Source organism: Pteropus vampyrus, unplaced genomic scaffold (assembly GCF_000151845.1).
Source record: "Pteropus vampyrus isolate Shadow unplaced genomic scaffold, Pvam_2.0 Scaffold14, whole genome shotgun sequence".
NCBI classification, from domain to species: domain Eukaryota; kingdom Metazoa; phylum Chordata; class Mammalia; order Chiroptera; family Pteropodidae; genus Pteropus; species Pteropus vampyrus.
Window position 1 is genome coordinate 6,368,422 of NW_011888795.1, and position 18,480 is coordinate 6,386,901.

At 42.3% G+C, this 18,480-nt stretch overlaps 1 protein-coding gene across 22 annotated transcripts in view; it reads right to left on the minus strand.

The window, feature by feature from the left end:
* Nucleotides 1-18,480, minus strand: part of LPP (LIM domain containing preferred translocation partner in lipoma) — a 640,361-nt gene that overhangs the window by 517,019 nt on the left and 104,862 nt on the right. For 3 of the 22 annotated variants that reach the window (XM_023525839.1, XM_023525829.1, XM_023525860.1), the window contains one exon: nucleotides 6,596-6,678. The exons of the other annotated variants lie outside the window; for them this stretch is intronic. The gene's annotated coding sequence lies outside the window, so the exon portion shown is untranslated. The remainder of the gene's footprint in view (nucleotides 1-6,595; nucleotides 6,679-18,480) is intronic. 22 annotated transcript variants of the gene reach the window in all.

The window sequence follows — 18,480 nt, forward strand, 5'->3', positions numbered from 1 at the left end:
ATTCCAGAATCCGTGCTTTGATTTACATGCTCTCTCCCTCCCATACTCCAATACTTACTTAAAATGGTCCAGGCTTACATTCAGAGACCTCAGACACCAAATAAAAAGAAGACTAGCATGTTTACCAGCTGTCCTCAGGAACTTAACGGGGTTTCTTTTTTTACATCAATACATTTACTCCGGGAGGGAGTAACGAAAAGAAGTCAGCTGCACGTTTTAAGTAGCAGAAACTAATGATATCTGAATATTGTGATATTGTTTGCAAAAAACCATGTATCTTCTCTCCTTTAATTTCCATATGAACCCCATGAAGCAGAAAGAGAAAAAATTCCTATTCTCTAGAAGTTGCCATAGCTAGGGCAACTGAGGATCAGAGAGGACTTTCTCTTCCACCAGAGTACGTGGTTCCTGGGGTCAAGACAAGCAATTTTGCCTTCTGACTAATTCCAGCCTGCTGCCAAGCACACCACAGGTCCTCTGGGTCACAGGCCTGTTGACTCACCCAAAACCCAAATACCCAAGCAACTAGTCACTGCTGGACACAAGGGGCAGTGAACAGGAGCCTCAATACCCACAGAAACAGCCACACCAGAGATTTCTCCCACCCCCTTCGAGGCTTCAAAGAGCTGATACCCTTTTCCAGAGGTTTCTGTCTCCCTCTGGGTAGGTCTTAGGCAAGGACAAATCAGGCTTGCACTGAATGGTGAAATTTGACATGTTGTGACAAAACTGGGCGTGGATCCCAAGACTCCAACTCACTCTGGGGCCCTGGAAAGTTACTTTTCTGTATAAGCCCTCGTTTCTTCCTCTGTACCAGTTTATCTTTTCAAGAGCAAAGACGTCCCTTGGACATTAGCAGAAGGGAGAAAAGAGAGAGAACGGGCTCCAAAAACACAGAGTTCAACACACCTTACAAAGGGTCTTCATATCCCTTTCTTCAGCTAATCCTCACAATGCAGACAAAGCTAAACTGATTATTATCCCATTTTTAAAGATGAAAAAATGAAGGCCTAGAAGTTCAGAAATTTTCCCAAAATAAAACAGGAGCTAAGAGATCCTTAGCATATAGCTGGGGGTTGGGGATGGGAAGGAATGCTGGTATTGGTGGTTAGCCGAGAGCAGGGTAGAACCAAGCAGTCAGTAAATTCTACAGTCATTAACCACAACGTTCTAAGACCTATATCCCCACCCCACCCCCAAAAAGGGAGAGGCTGCCATTACCATAATATCAGAGATCTGCAGCACCCACAGGTACTGACCAATTTACCACCTCTTTTTCTACTGCTTCACACACATAGAAATGATCAAGTCCAGACACCTCTTCACCTTTGTCGGACATAGTCCAACATTACGATTTGCAAAGCACTATCACAATAACCTTATCAAATAGAAATAATTATCCCCCAATTTACAGGAGGAAAAGTGGAGGCACTAGGAAGTAGCTTCACTTGCCCGATTCTCCTAGGTCTCTAAGACAGACCCAGCAGTCAGAATTAGGCCCCCTAACCCTGACTGCCTTGTTCCTTCCACTTGATTAGGCCACCTCTGAATTGCCAGTGCCACCATTTCTTTAGTAAACAACCAGAGGAGAAAGTCAGCTCTAAACTGAGACATCTCCCAACAGAGTAACGATTCGAGTCATACTTCGAGGAATAATTTCTGGGAAAGCAGAGGAGGTGATGCTATCAAACAGTGAAACTTAAACTCCTACTCACTACCTGCCTAGGAGGGAGCAGGAAATGGGGCTGAGGCCCTTTCCCTACATACTCCCCCTGCCCATTTCTGTCACTCACAGTCATTACTAAACTCAGTACTTAAGGCAAATGAAAGATGTTTCTTAGCTCTTTGGCCTTGGGTAAGTCCCCGACTTCTTTGGTCCTGTTACCAATATACATTCATGCACACAAGCACATGCACATACAAAAATGCACACAAATACACACACACACACACACACATACAGGATCATTCCTTTATTTACCTATTAGGATGGTAAAAACAGAGAGCCCCTATATTTCCTATCTTGCACAGCAGTGTAGCTATGCCCTAGTTGGTCATGTAGTATCTCCAACCTCTGCACCCAATGTTTAGGCGAGAACCCTCCAAGTCTGCCCTGGGTCTCCTAGTTCCTACACCCCTTCCACTGCTCAGCCCCTCCTGCCAGTCCTGCTTCTCCACCTTCACCCGCCACTGTCCTGAGTTAGGCCTGCTCACCTGGACAAGCACTAATTCATCTCTCCATCACCAATCCCAACCTTCCCCTCCCAACCCAAATCTGTCTTTCTCTGGGTAAAATACCGCCAGCTCTTCAATGGGTCTTGATATGAAAACTGTAAAAACACCCTCCACCATGCTGGCTGCACTTCTCCATACATGCTGTGTTCTGTATACTTCTAAAAGCAGCATTTTCATAACTAGGTCTATTCTATGGGTCTGATTTCTAGAGAGGAAGGTTTCGTGTCTAGGATACAGGAAGGAAATATGGCCATAGAGGGAAGCTTCAGTCAGCACCTCTGAGGCACGTCACCCCAGAGCACGTCACCACTCCAGAGAAGCTGGGCAGTGGTGAGTGTCAATACCTGAGCCAGATACTGAGAAACACCACTGTGCTAGGCCTTTTACAAACATCGTCTAATCATTACAACTTAGCATGCAAGCTATATTTAATCCCAAATAAAATTCATTTAAACTGGTACTCGGGTTTAATAACTCAGTCTCACTGAAGTTATGTAAATCATCTCTAACAGCTATTGGAACTGGGCTCATAACCAAGTCTATGGAATTTTACTGGGATACACTGGTGCTGAAAAGTGTCAGGTGCTCTGCCACATGCTTTACCTAAATAACCTCAGTTAACTTATATAACTCCTAATAATTATTAGTGTCCTCATTTTGCAGATCTGGAAACTAAGGCCCCATGTCACATAATATGTCTCTGGCAGATTTAGGATTGGAACCAGGTGTCCCAGGCTTCCTCTTTTTCTCTTTCCTCTGCATCATGCATCCCCCTTTCTGTGTAAATTCTCTCATGAAGCATGGTAAACATAAATTCCCATTTCTGTGCATGGTTCACTGGAAACAACATTCAGCCATACAGGTAAAATCTGAACTTCGAGTCAGGAGAAGGTGTTCCACAAGCAGCAATAAAGATCCCACGTGATGGTGAAAGTGGATTTTTCGGACACACAATGGGGGCTCAGCCTGACCCCAGACTGTTCATAAAGATCAAAGTCACAAAACAAGCAGGATTTCGCTCAGTTTCACAAACGTGGTACCTCAGCACATCTGCTTTCCTTGCAACAGGAACAACTGCAAATTCTTCCTCAAGAAGGTTAATAATCGGCGTCAGAAATTCAGAAGTCACCATGAAAACCACTGCCTTCTCTTCAAAAGCTAAGCTTTTCCAATAGAAAGAGACTTTGCAAACTTGAGAGCTAGGAGAAGAGATGGTGCGTTCTGAACTAATCTCCCCAAGAATGTCACTAGCATCTTAAGCAGACACTACCTTTCCCTCTGCTTCTAGAGACACAGGATTAAGAAGGAGCTAGGGTAAAGCTGATAGCTGATCCTAAAAGCTATATGCTCCTAAACCAGTTCCCAGAGGCCCTTCTAGTTCCTTGGGTTAACTTAGTTAACCTCCCAAACCCTCAGGCCTCCTGAATAATTCAATTTAAAACACATTCACAGGGTGCCTACAAATGCCAGCCACTGAACTAGGCTCCAGAGGCTTAGAGATGCCTGTCCTCTGGAGATTAAAGCTCAGAAGCAGATACCACCACTAACATACAAGGTGGTCTGCGAATGTGTTTCCAAAAATGTAAACCATAGGATGGAGACTGTAGGAGAGAGATGGATTCTAAATGAGAAAGTTGATGTTTCTGAGAAGGTGAAATTTGAGCTGCTTATTGAAGGATGTTCTCAGGCAGAGCCTGCCAGGCAGGACGGCTCTCCACACGGAATGAAGAGTATGAGCATGGGGGTAGACAGGAGGAGTCATGGAGGAGGTGGCAAGGCAGCCTAAAGCCAGATCGGGGAGGGCTCTGAACAGAGATATCAGTTACGACAGAGATACTGGAATACCAAGAAAACACACAACAGAGGCTCTGAGCTCACTACTCTCAGAGTATCCCACTGAAATAAAAGGTATCCTTCCATAAGCCCAAGGAATGCGATTGTGTACATAACCGACCTCCTAGTACCCTGTATACAGGGTAGGGAACTATATAAGACATGTATCACTCAGGCCCCAACATGGCCTCTTGAGGCTAGACAACGAATGGTATCACAACCTCCCGTGTAAAAGATAAAGAAGCAGAAGGCCATAAAGTATGCAGGTGAAGACCTGATAATTCAGAACTAGAACTAGGTGGCCGAAGCTTGATGTTATAAGATCACTGTAAATGCCTGGTCACTAAGACCCATTTTAAACTAAGAACAAGAGATTAAAAGAATAGTAATAAAGAGAAAAAGACAGGAAGGGTAGGCAGCAAGAAAGGGAAGGGAAGGGAGGGGAAGGGAAGGGGAGAGGAGGGGAGGGGAGGGGAGGGAAGAAAAGAGAGTAGAAAGGAAGCAAAGGGAAGACAGTAAAGGTGTCACTCTGCCTACAGATGTAAGGACATCGTTTATAAATCAAACATGGTACAGTAGTTCCAAGTGACTGTTTCCATTTTGATAGTCCTGGTATTTTCTGAACAAAGAATATGAACTTTGAACAAATAATTTTTGAGTTTTTATTAACAAAATACACACACACACACATGTATGTATATGTATATACATACATATGTGTGTGTGTGAATATGTGTGTGTGTGTGTGTGTGTGTGTGTGTGTGTATGGGGGCAAACTAGACACATACCAAATTGTTAATGATTATTACTTCTTGAGAAAAAAAAAGGATGGGGGAGAGGGGTTGGTAAGTTGCAAAAAAAAATGGTCACTAACTTTCCTCTCCCTGTATCCTCACCCTTGCAATGTATCTTTGAGGTTTCTCCCATCAAGAAGGACTCTTTCTCCACCCACATTATTAATAAGTGTGTATTCATTCATGTGCCCATAAGTTCATCCACTGTCTATGTTGAATCCAGCTTACATGTCTCCATCTTATCCATAAATGTGTAAAAATTTTTAAATGCTTTACTAAATTGAAATGTGTTCCTACTGAGTAATGATAGCAACATTTATTGAATGCTTAATTTTTACAAGCATTCAATATTTCATTTAGTCTTCACAGCATCCTTTTAATCACACGCCGTATTTCATTTAGTCTTCACAGCATCCTTTCTCAGTCCTATAATTAATCCCATTTTATAGAAGAGGAAGTTGAGTCACAGAAATTATGCAACTTCCCAAAGGTCATGTACCTACTAAGTCCAACCCTGGATTTTGCCCAGACCTTCTGACTCCAAAGCCTGTACTGTCTACACTGTCTTGATGTCACTCTAATCCAACAGCTGGTTAACCCAAGCAAAAAGGGAAATGGCTAAGTGACCTTTTTCTGGCTTCTGGTGAACACAGCTTCCTTTCAAAGACTCGTAAATCACTGATAAGCCAGTCTAGAATTATACCAGGAATCACAACAAAGTCAGCAGATTCTACACTCCGGATACCTGGTTTTTTGATAACTGATATCTATTTCCTCATCTCTCACTTCTGGCATTTCTGCTGATTTCCGGGTTTCCTCAAAATTACTGGCAGCAGTTCCACAGTCAACATCAGAAACACTCCTCTGTATCCTGAGATGTAATATGTGTGGCCCTTGAACTTTGCAATCATTTAGCAGAGCTAACTGCTCTCTCATAACATCTTCATCTGTCATGAGCATCAATTTCTTCTTAATGATTTCAATTCTCCCTTCCTAGTTTAAAGATCCTTCCCCTTCCATGATAAAGATGACTGACAGAGGCAGAAAACAGACGTGAAGCTCCATTTTCTTTCTGTCATTTGGGCCATTACATCACCATCACTGTCCCCAGGTTACAGAAATGCTAGATATCCCCACAAAAGAATTCTTTGTCCTGGGGACCATTCTAATCCCACCCCTGCCCAGGATGTAACTTAAAATGAAAGGCCATGATTGGCTGCCAATTGCGTCATTGCTCTACAGGCCTGATTAAATTCTTAATTAATTGAGTGCCACTTTACTTCTACACCTGACTCCATAGGCAAATAAATAACAGCAAAGAGAACAACACAGGGTGAAAGCAGTAATAAGCTATAGCTTCTGGCTCAGGCAGGAAAGAAGAATCATTTGCTGGGGTTACCTGTCATTAAGAACGATTTGGTCACCAGGTGGGGACATACAGTTCTCTATATTAAATTAGAGGAATGATTCAAAGGGGACCAGTTTCAGCTGACAAGAGCAAAAAGAAAATCGATTTCAGGTTGCCAGGACAACTAGACTTTTCCTGCAAGAATAAATTTGATACAGCCCTAAAATCTGACAACTAAATGTTTCCACGCATTACATCACAACCCTAAAACGTGTGTTGAACCAGTGAGATAATCAAGCCTGCTAATTACTTTCTACAATACCCATAAGATACAGGATTGATGGTCTTGGCTCCAGTCTGACTTTCCTCTAGCAGCTCCACTCACTTTCTCAGTTTTATAGTGAACAAGGATGATGTACTTCTTAAAATGAATGTGAAGGCATATCGTTGTCAGTTAGCACTTGGATCCTAGAAAAAGGAAGGTGAGCAACTTTTTAATACATATCCCCTAATGGCTTAGATCTATACCCATGTTCTCTGTCCTGTGATTCCAGAGAAAGGGTCCAAAGTCATAGAATTGTATTTAACATAATGTTGGATCTAAAGGGAGTTGAGAGATAATCCTTGTTTACCAGAGGGTGAATTCAAGACACTGAGAGGCAAAGCAATTGCTCAAGGTCATTATGGCCAGTCAAACGCAGAGTCAGGACTAGAATCCAGGTCTTCTGATAATGGCTTCTACGCAATTTCCTTAAATAGCTGCCATCATTCCAAACTTTTGCCTTATAGACTCTGGGAGCTGAAGTTAAGTCCACTTGTTCTCCTATTAATCCTCATGAGGCAATGATCCCAAATGGCCTTATCCCGGTTCAGAGTCCTGACCCCAGATCCAATAATATCTGATGATATGAGCCTTCTCTACACATTTATGTTCAACTTACCTCCAGGGGCTATTAAAAAACGAGAGCAGCTAATAAATCATTGGAAAGCACTTTGCAAATGTAAAGTAAAACAAAAATGCTAAACACCAATTATATAAATGCCCCAGGCTGAAGAAGTTCCCTAGCGAGCACGATGATTGCCAGTGGCTAGGCTGTACCCACCATCATCCACCAGAAGAGGCAAAGGCCATACCACTCTTCAAACCTCTCTCCTTCCTTAGACTGCTCCCAAATTCTCGAATATGCCTCTAGATCTTATTATAACATATTGTATCCTAGAAACGTACTTACTGTCAATTCAAGTGGTCACGGGGTCTTTGCTAAGTGTGGAGAAACACTGAGAGAAGATCTGAATCCAATAGACATAAAAGCAAACGTCAAGCTGTCCATAGCTGCTGATAAACCAAGTAAACTATTTTTAAAAATGAACCCATTAGAAGGTGTCTGTCTGATAATTCAGCCTTGAGAGGTAAGAAGAGTATAGCACACATTCAGCTCTGGCTACAGGTGCCAGTGGGAGAGAGAAGTGAGGCCAGAGCACTTCTTCCAGCCACCTACATGGTTTTTGGTTGTCACATGCAAACCAAGCAAGGTAAACAAGGATGGGCAGGAGAGGAAATCATGGGTGAGGACAGTAATTCAGAAATCAAAACTGATGTCAGAGAGATTTGGCTTCTAACCCTGCCATTACAAGCTGTGCAATGTTGGACAAGTTACTTAAATCTCACCAACCTTTAGTTTCCTCATCCATGTTATATGGATAATACTCAGACGTACTGCATAGGCTGGCTTTGGGGATTCAATGAAAAAAGGTATGGAAAGTCATTTACTCAGTGCCTAACATTTAGTACATGTACAATAAATACTGAGTTATCATGGTAACCATGCCTGATATAAAGAGAGGCTGGGGCTGAAATCCGAGCACAGAAACAAAAGGCAAGAAGCAAAATATGAAGTTAGAGGTCTAGATGATGGGGACAAAGAAGAAAAGATCTATTTCACAAGTTCTACTTTGTATCTAGTAAGGACTCATCACGGGAACCATTCCCAAATATATAGTTTAGGGGTGGATGACAACAGCACAGGGATAGTCAGGCACCTGCAAACCTCAGGCTTGAATGGAAATCTGTGACACATGGAAATTCAACCCCTTAGTCACTACAGAGGTTAGCTCTCGCCATTTGAGCCACTAAAATCGACAATTGACTATTAAATATGTCTCCAAGATCCTCAGCCCTAAACAAAGAACTAGTTTTCATAGAAGGAAAATGCTCCCCCCAATCCCAGTTCATGTAAGAAACATTTTTTAATACATATGGACATAGTCCATGCCATCTAGAGAGGTAGAAATGGGCACAATAACCATGAAATAAAGAGTAAATCCCATTAAGTCATGCCCAGATAAAGAGACATGAGATTTCAGAGAAGGAAAAGAAACTAAAAATTACTGAGCTTCTCTTCAGGCGTATATGCAGTATAAAAATTAAGATGGGGGACAATCAAGGAAAACTTACAGAGAGAAGCCCCTTTGAGCTGACAGGCTTTGGGACCACATCCATTTCTTCAGTAAGATTCTGACAATGCAGTGTTACTGGATGAGCACCTAAAAGCCCCAAGGCCACTGGCCACTCTTGCTTCTGGGTTCATATTTACAACATAGGCATCTAACCACCACACCAAGCCTGGAGGTGAAGTAAGAGCAAAGAAACAGCTAGGGAATGAATAAGAAGTTGAAATCAAGCCAGCATCAAGTATCATCCACGTGCAAAGCACAAGCAGACAAGAAGAGGAGACAAAGAAGGGAATGAGAGGAAACTACAAGTGCCTTTGTAAGGCAGGGTCAGAGAATAAAGAGTGTTGAGTCAGTTAAGAAGAGAGAAAAAAAAATGAGAGAGAAGAGAAAGAGTAGGAGGAAAGACCTGAAGCAAAGAGCTGTTGTGTGTTTGGTATGTTGTATTTACTTCTTTAAGCAATTTTCTGTTAAGTCATTTTTTAAAATCATATTCCCATTACAAATGTTAGCTTGGGAGGACATTCTTTTGTTCACCGACCAGCACCAAGAAGAGTTCCTAGAATACAGTAGGTGCTCAATAAATACTATTGATTGCACGAATAATGCCCAGCTAGAATGGGTCGCTGCTGCTGAGAAGAAAGAGCCACCAAGAAAAACAGCAAGATTCAGTTCACACTTCTGTTCACTCACTTAATTAAGGTGAGATAACACAGGTGAAAATATAGTTGATGGCTCCTGGTGGGCAGTTGCCATATATTTACCAAATTTGAATCAGACTGACCCATACCGCAGGACAAAGGAAAGGCAGGCCATTCCCCAGATGAAACCCCAAGAGGAAAAGCAGGACCTCTCTGTGAAAAGAGAGAGGTATCTGGGGAAATGCAGTTTACCCAGCCAAATGGTGTTTGACTCTAAAACTGATGGTTCAAAGCCAGGAAGGGCCCTGGCGTTTCCACTGTCTCCTTTGGAAAAAGGTGCTAGTTTCCACCTCTTGAGAATACCATGTGCTCCAGAACTAAAATAGAGGTGACTACAGACTCCTTAAAAGAAATGACAGTTGAAGAAGAGGCCAGGATCTAGAAAGGACTAGATTTAAGCACTGAATGAGAGGACTGACTTAAAGTCTTGCCCAGAAGATCTGCCTATCAGTTTTCACGGTGTTCCTTCAGTCCTTTGCCTATTGAAATCTGGAAGGATTAATTCCTAGGTAATCCAGAAAGCAAACTCTGCCCAAAATGAGGAATGTACAGTGACTTGGAAATGAAAATGCTGATTACAAAATGATGAAAGGGGTCAATATCTACTATCTCACTCTTCCACCATAAGGTCTATCATAAGTTTCTATAGCCTGCAAGGTCGGCACTTCTTTGTCTGGTCGTGCCTCATTTCGAGAGACTGTTATTATTTATAACCCATGAAGCACTTTCCATCTGCAAAATGCTTTGGAATTGCTTTTTATTAGTTATTCAGCATTCTTCAATCTAAACACAGATAAAGCCCTAGTGGAGGGCAGCGAACGCCATGATTTACTTAATGGGTCATCACACTCAGTGGGTCCGCACATCTCCTCCCAATGACTGGACGAGTTGAGTAAAGGGGCAAAGAAAGCATGAAAGGTGAGAAATTCAATTCAATCCAACACTCATTTATTGAGGCCACCTGGCACTGGACTAGGTGTTTGGAGGTGCATCAGGAAGAGGTACAGAAATAAAGCTGACAGTTCTTGAGCTCAAGGAATTTATAGTCTGGGGCTGTTTGAAAGAACCTTTATGATCCCTTCCAACATGAAGATTTAGTGGTTCTAAGAAAGTATAAATAGGTTTCAAATATCATGTACAGAAACATGTTCCTACAAGACTCAAAATTTGAGCAATTATAAATAGATATAATTCTAGTCCCCAAAAAATGGAATCAAAGGGAAAGAAGACAGCATGGGCATATTTCCCCAATTTTCAATTTCCAGAATCAAGATAGGCCACCCCAAATTACATAAGAAGAAATTTTAGGCCACCCCAAATTACATAAGAAGAAATTTTAGGACAAATGAGAACTAATAATCTCTCTGTAGATCAAACAGCCATCCAAAGAAACTTACTCTAAGAAGAAAATTTAATTTAAGAGAAGGGTTTAGTTTTCACTAAGCCACTTAATAGATGTATAAATAATCACTGATGGAAGTTACTAATAGTTTGCATATATTCTAAACATAAAAGGTCACAGCCTTTGGAGAAACTACCCTCTACTACAAGATACCGCGTAAAATAATCAAGTACAGTTGGACTTATCACCTGGCAAGAATATCAGAGGAGGGGCTAAAGGATGAGAGGGGAGATGGAGTATTCTGCATATTTTTAAATTCCTTTCCAATCCTTGGTTTATAGTTCACATCTACTGATCAATATCTAGCACAAAGCTTGGCACACATTAAATGTTCCATAATTATTAGTTATTTATTGCCTTAAATAAAAGTACACATGCAAGAATGAACAGTCAGAAACTAGAAATCGTCGACTCTGTTATCCATCATGGTGCCCTAGTTGATAATTCAGCTGTGAAAGTGAACTGACATATCACACCACTAATCATAGGACTGATTTGCCAAATATTATGGCTCACATGATTCACCACTAATAAATACCAACCTCTACCATCTTCTGGTGGGAAAGGTGGTGTATATATGTATGTGTGTATTTATCCTGTTTTACTGCTAGGCTGAAACTTCACAAAGGCAGGAAATATGGTGCAGCCATAAGAGCACTAGACAAGTCTTTGCTATGCCACCTCTTTACCACATGACACTGGGTAGCCTCTACACATTATTTGAGCATCACGTTGGTCTTTAGTAAACTGAGGATAATATTCTATGGCCTGCACCCCTCATGAATCTGTTGTGAGGATCCAATGAGCTAATGCGTGTGAAAGAGGTTAGTCCACTATAAAGTCCTATATAAACCTACATCACATATCATACTCCCTAAAGGATCAATCATGGTCAGCACATTATTACTGTCTATCTGATTGGTCTTCCCAGTGGTTTTCTCATAACGGTGCCAACCATTTGTAATATGTACGCTTTTACTAAAGCATAAGACACATTGTACCTGGTTTCCCTAAATCTTCCCTAAACTATTGATTCATTTTTTTTCTCAATTGCACTCCCAACTCAGGAACACTGCCACATGATCATATTCATTTTCCTTTTTTTATATGCACACCTGCTTCCATGGTACCAAAGGGCTCACAAACAGCTTAAAGTCAAGATGAGTGCCACACGTGGAAGGCAAGGCTTCTGAAGTCTCCATTCCCTAAAACTAGAACCACCAATTATAACCAGCCTATGAAGCAGTTAAATGCTATTCTAAAGAATTTGGTCATAATATTCTGGTGAACAGGAGCTCATAGAGAGGGAATTTTGTTTTATATTCTACTTGACACCGGAAAGAATGTGGCATGTCAGAACTCTGTACAAATCAATGAGCTCAGTATTACTGGGGATACCAAATAGAGGACATATGAGATATGAAGAGAAAGTCTGGAAATACATTAAATTCACGCTTTAAGAGCTAGAAGAGACCTTTGAAGCCTACGAGTACTTCATTTCCAGATGGAGAAATGAAGACCAAAACTTAAAGCATCTTGACCAAGTCGCAGGGCATGCTCATGGCACACCTGCCACGAGAACCCATACCTCTTAGCTCCCACTCTCTCTGGAGCAATCACACTTGCCTACTTCCTTCTCCCAGGACTCAGAGGCTGTGTGTTAGCCAGCTCCCAGCAAAGGAGCAGCACAATGAGGCAAGGTCAAGTGGAGCCTTGTTCCTCAACTTCACAGGGAGGAAAGGAGAGGCCACAGGGCACCTACTGAACCACCTCAGCCTCCTCAGAGCAAGACCTTTCCACAGTTGCTCGGGCTGCCACGGGGACATCTAAGCCCTTGGGCTAGAATATTTCGTCCAAGAACAAAGATACCTCCCTTTATCTCAGCTGAGGAGCTAAAGCCACGCTTTTAGAAAGGAGAGGGAAGGGGTCGACTTTGGCTAGAACTCTCTCCAAAAGGAACAGAAAATTACCAACTTTTGCAACAAAACTCTTGTAGTCTATTGACAATAGACTACAGAACCCATAAATACAAAGAGGAGCATTAGAAATAATGTCTGGCTTTAACTACAGTCCTCTCTAGGGCCAGAATTTTGTATTTCAATTTCTTCTTAACCTTCTTAACATCTGTGACAGACAAGTGACTCATCCAATTACTAAGTGGAAAGCCAACACCTCCGTTTCACATCCCTAGTTCCATTTCCTAAGGTGTGAGGAAGCTGCCTCTTGCCTCTGCCTCCTTCTCCCATAGAGAAGGCGGGATGTATTAGAAAAGCAGACAATTAACAAGGCCATTACAAGGCTGCATTTGCTAAGGGCACATCTGTTCCTACAGCTCTGCGTTGGGCATAACCCATTTCTTCTCCAATAACAACAGGGACAAGCAGAGGGGGAAGACCATGAAGATGCAGTAAAAGCCCTTCATTTCCACCCTGAGCAAGAAGTTATCTGCCAAGTGAAGGCTAATAATGTATCCAAAACATATTTAAGGAAATCACAAAGAAAAATTCGAGACCAGGGTTTTATTTTGTCTTTTTAAGTTCAAACCACAGAAAGTATCTGGAAGAATGAGAAACTACTTTCTGTGGGGAATTCCACAGGAATTGGAAAATCTAAGGCAAAATTAGAACCAAAGAAAACAGAAATAGTAGAGATCTTAGTTAGAGATCATCATATCCAGCCTCGCCACTTTGACACTGAAAAACACAGGCCAGAAAGAGAGTTTCACAGCTGGATGGCGGTTGGATTAGGCTGAGAACCCATATCTGCTGACTCCAAGAATAATTTCTAAGTCCTCATTCCATGCTAGCATTGACTTGAACACTGACTCCAAATTAAACCTACATGTGACTGAAAAGAAAAGGGAAAATAAACTATTCCCTGTGGCAAACTGAACACTGGCTTCTTTCTCAAAGCATCACTGCTCATGTTCTGCAGAAGGTGGAAACCAATGAGGGTCCTGTTTTGTCAGTAATGAATGCACATTTCTTAGGAATGCATTCTATGTCTGGTATTCTCACTCCACTCCCTCTCCCTATCCCTCTTTTTGCCATATATGGAACTAAGCACTGATGCCTGGGTCACAGAACTCAGGCCTTGGGTATGAATGCAATCTGGTTTCTGAGCTGTTTGTCTTTACTGGAAATCCAATGAATCCATCTAGGAAACATTTACTAAAATGCAAAAGGCACGGAGAATTGATTCACACCCTGAACTTGGCACAGAGAAAAAGAATTTTCTCTCACTCACCCAAAGGTATGCTAACCAGATTCTGTGGAGAAAGTGACAATTTTAACAAATGTAGGAGGCTTTCTTTCTCAAGAATTTTGTGTGTGCACTCATACACACTCACATATGTTGGGGGAGGGGAGGCGATATATTCTATCATAAGGGTTAGAAAGACAAAATTAAAGCTGAAAAAGCAAGATACAACCAGCTAGCCAATCAGAACACATATTAGACATTCATCTTTCTTGATATGACTTAGTTATTTCTTCATGTGGTATCTGACTTTCAAACTTTTGCAAACTGTGTTTCAGAAGTAGATCATCTCTTTGAAAACAGGGATAACCTGTAACTGTCATTCCCATTTAAAACAAGAATCAAGTATCTGTAATTCCACATGACATTTCAAAAGGAAGTATACCAAAAGAATTCAATAAACACGTTCCCTAGACTTGTAAAACTTAGAAGGATAGGATGATAGAATGATAGAGGGGGACACCACGGTCCCAGGAATAGAAAATGACTTGCCCAATGGCACACAGTTCAGTAGAATGGAAAATTCGTAATTTCAATGTGGAGCACATGAAATCTAAAAAGAAAGCAGAAGGCCCTGCATAAATACCTTATGACCTCCAAAAGAAAAAAGAAAAAACAGCCGCCTGTTAACCTTTACCTGTATGCAACACTCACTGTAGCATGTGGTCACACACATACTAGCTTTGTTATTTTCAAGACTGAACTTTCTGTCTCTTTAGTGAGAACTAATGATGAGCAAAATCCTATACTTGAAAAGCCTTAGGAGGCAGACAGTCCTGGTTAGAATTTAAGGTGCAACATTTCTGTGAACTAGAACCTCGAGCAAGTTATTTATCGTCTCAATATCTATAGTGATTCATCTGCAAACTGGACATAATCATGTCTACCTTATAGGGTTGTCGAAAAGATTAAATAGGCTTTTTACAGTGTCTACCTAGCAGTGTTTGACATATAAGTAAGCACTTAATAAATAGCACTTGTTAATAGCATACTCATTCATAATTCCTGCTACAAGGAGAATGAATGGTTTAGGGCAATGGCGTTAGTCAGGGAACCTAAGGTTCAAACGCTCGTAATTCTTTTCAACTTAACTGTGAATTATATAATCTCATAGAGTCTACTTTGCCCCAGAGTTGTTGTGAGCGGTTAAAAAGCCCTCTAGAAACTATCCTGCCTTGTGAAAACATAATGTATGATTATACAGGTCAGAACCTTCCTTAGGAAACAGTAGAGTGTCGTATGAATGTAGGTGCTGCATAAATGTCACTGGAGGAATGAGAGATGGCCCAGGCTTTACTTTTATTACTCACTTTACCTAAAAAGCAAACACAGTGCTTTAAAACACAGCAACGACAACAACAAATAGGTTTCCTTAAAAATAGCTTGAATGCTAGGTTACTCCATGTCATAAATGTTCCTGAGACAGAGACTATAAGCCCAGAGTCCCAGCAATGGCAGCAAGAATTCACTGAGACTCCCACTCAGAACAGTGTGATGAGTAATAATGAAGTGGTGGCCAGGGGGTGCCCAGACTCTGGGGAGGCCTGGAGTCTGACAAGCCCCCTTAAGAAGAATCATTTGAAGTGAGCTAGCTAACAGGTCCTCATCAAGTGGAATTTCAAAGCCGTTGTGAGGAAACCAGCAAAGGTCATGTCTCCCACTGGGTCTATTGTCCCCATCTCTACAGGGGCCACTTCCTCAACTTTGAGAGATGTATAGAGAGGCAGAAAGTTTAAAGAAGGCAGAATCATGGTCATCAGGGCCGTCAGGGGTCTTGAAGCACCTCCAATACAGTGGTTGTCAAAGAGGGTTCCACAGAGGCAGAGTTCTGGAAAGATAACTTAGCCCTAGGTGGAAGCCTGTTGGATCTTCCACCATTTAATGACAGCACCACCAGTAACTACACTGTGGTTAATTTATGTATTGGGATTTCACACCACATTCCATGAGGGTAAAAAGGATTCCACAAAGGAAAAAGATCTGAAAACATCAAGACCCAATGCTGGAAGTCTCTAGAAGGGTTTGAGAAGCAAGAAGTGAAGGATCATGGGAGCCAGAGGAGCAGGTACCCCAGATGCGGAAGTCCTTTAGGTTCCCTCTGTGCTCATCTCTGGGTCTTAATACTCAGGTGACGTGCCCTCGAGGAAGGGTCTCCTGCTTGGTGGCAGACCCTGAAGGAGAAGGGCAAAGCTGGAAGGAGGAGAGCACACACTTTTATTCTTTTCCTGACTCTCGAGATGGCGCACTGGCACCTCAGGTAAAAATCTCTCATGGGCAAGACTGGACTTCAGCTTTTCATTCCTCTACCTCTCCAATGCCAAATAGGGATAAGGGGATCCACATCAACCCTAGGGTAGTCTGGTGGATACGCGGGGAGGACTCAATCTGCTTAGTAACGGCCACAGAAAGTGCCAAGTAAGTGAGTCAAGAAATATTTCTGGAAGAGCTATTCGACTGGAATGCTTGGAGAGCCACCTGCATGGCAATAACTCGATCTGTCCTCATCTTTTAGAACACATATGAGCCCAGGTTTAAAAAAGGACTTCACAGCTCCAGAGGCAGCCAAATAAGTAAATAAACACATAGAAATCTCTTGGCGGCTTATTGAAGTTATTAGTAAGAAAGTTATATTTGCAAAAGGATGTGATTTCATTCTTCTCTCTCTCTCTCTCTCTCTCTCTCTCTCTCTCTCTCTCTCCCTTTCGCTCTCATTTCACATCTTTTTTCCAACCACTTTTGGTAGTGAGCAGTTTGTCATGTTTCCAAGGGAAGCGACGCAGTCTCCTGCGTGGCCAATCCATCTAAAAAACATATCATCTGTCTGCGCGGCAGAAAGCCCAGTTGGAATAAGCAAGTTCTGTGCGTTCAACTAGAAAACACTTCTTGTTCTCGCTGTCAAAATAATTCTGTATTAAACTTCTGGGATATGTGACTAATGTGCTTAGAACCTTTTGGAGCGACTGGTTTATTTATTTTAGGGAGGGGAGTGCTGCTGCTGCTGCCGATGGTGGGGCTGGTGATAGAGAAAGAGAAGGAAGAGAAAGGATGGAAAACAGTGAAGGACAGGCCCAGAGTCTGCTCAGAGACCTCACATCAGCTCCTAGGAGCTGACGCTGCCACTCTTCATTATCAGAAGGCTGAGAAGGAACAGAGCCAGGCTGGAAGAGAAAAGAAAAGATATATAAGGACAGGCAGCATGCGCTTCCCAGAGTTAAGGTTGTCTAACAGTTAGACTCAGAAAGTTGGAAGTAAAAACAAAACACACACACACACCCAGAGTCATCGCATCACAGCTCTTTCCAAAACCCGTAACATCTCCCTACTGCCTACAGACCAAAAGCTCCAAACATGATAGGGGCGCATTTAACACTTCTGTGATTTGATACAGATGCCTCAGCTCCATGCACCTTCCAGACACAGCCTGCTATTCCCTGTTGTCTGCACATTCTCATGACTCTGCTGTTCCCTTTTTCTTGAAGCTTCGTCTCTCTCTTCCTTTTCGATTAAAGTCCTAGCTATTTTTCAAAGTCTAGAACACCACTACACCCTGCGAAGCCTTCCTCAGTGGCGGCAAACGGAACACCTTGCCCTCCAGCATGCTCTTAACTCTGGCTCATAACTCTAGCACTGATCATTTTACAGCCTGCCTCCAGGTACTCGTTAGTTGCAGGCACACTTATCTGCCTACTCCATGGCCCACCCTCTCTCCCCAGAAACCAGTCTCCCCATAGCACCATGGCATGCATGTAAACACGTGCGTGCATGCACTCGCTCATACACACACACACACACACACACACACACACACACACTCACACACTGAGCCCTTTGCAATCAGAGGTCCCCTTTTTCTCACTGGGCATCCCCCAGTGTAGTGTGAGGCCTGCATGCTCCAAGCACTCAGTCAATGCACATCTGTCACTGAATCTTCATGCCTTTCATAGCAGTAAACACAAGACAAAAAATCAACTGAAATCTTCGGAAGAAAAAGGCCAAGAATTTGCTCGTGCTAAGCATCTAGAGTCAGCATTTGAAAGGTGCCTTTCTCCCGTCTCAATCCAGTAGTGTTGTGAGAGTCTCCTCTCCTGCTTTGAGTCAGAAAGTGGGTGGAAGGCTGGGAGGCTAAATGAGGAGGGATGGCAGGAGGGGTAGTTTCCAATGGAAAACAGATGAGGTGACCAGGTAAATAAATCTAACACACATCATTTTTATAACCTAACAAATAATTACAAGTTGAAATCACCTACTTACTTTGTGTTTTGTTTTAATTTTTCCCCAGCGTCTTATCTATAATACTTATATGTGAAAGGGAGGGAAGAGGAGCATGGAAGAGAGGGGAGAGGAGGGGAGGGGTGGGGAGGGGAGCAAAGGGAGAAAAGAAGGGAAGGAAGGAAGGAAGGAAGGGAGAAGAAAGAAAAAGAAAGAAAGAAAAAGAAAAGAAAGAGAGAGAGAGAGAGA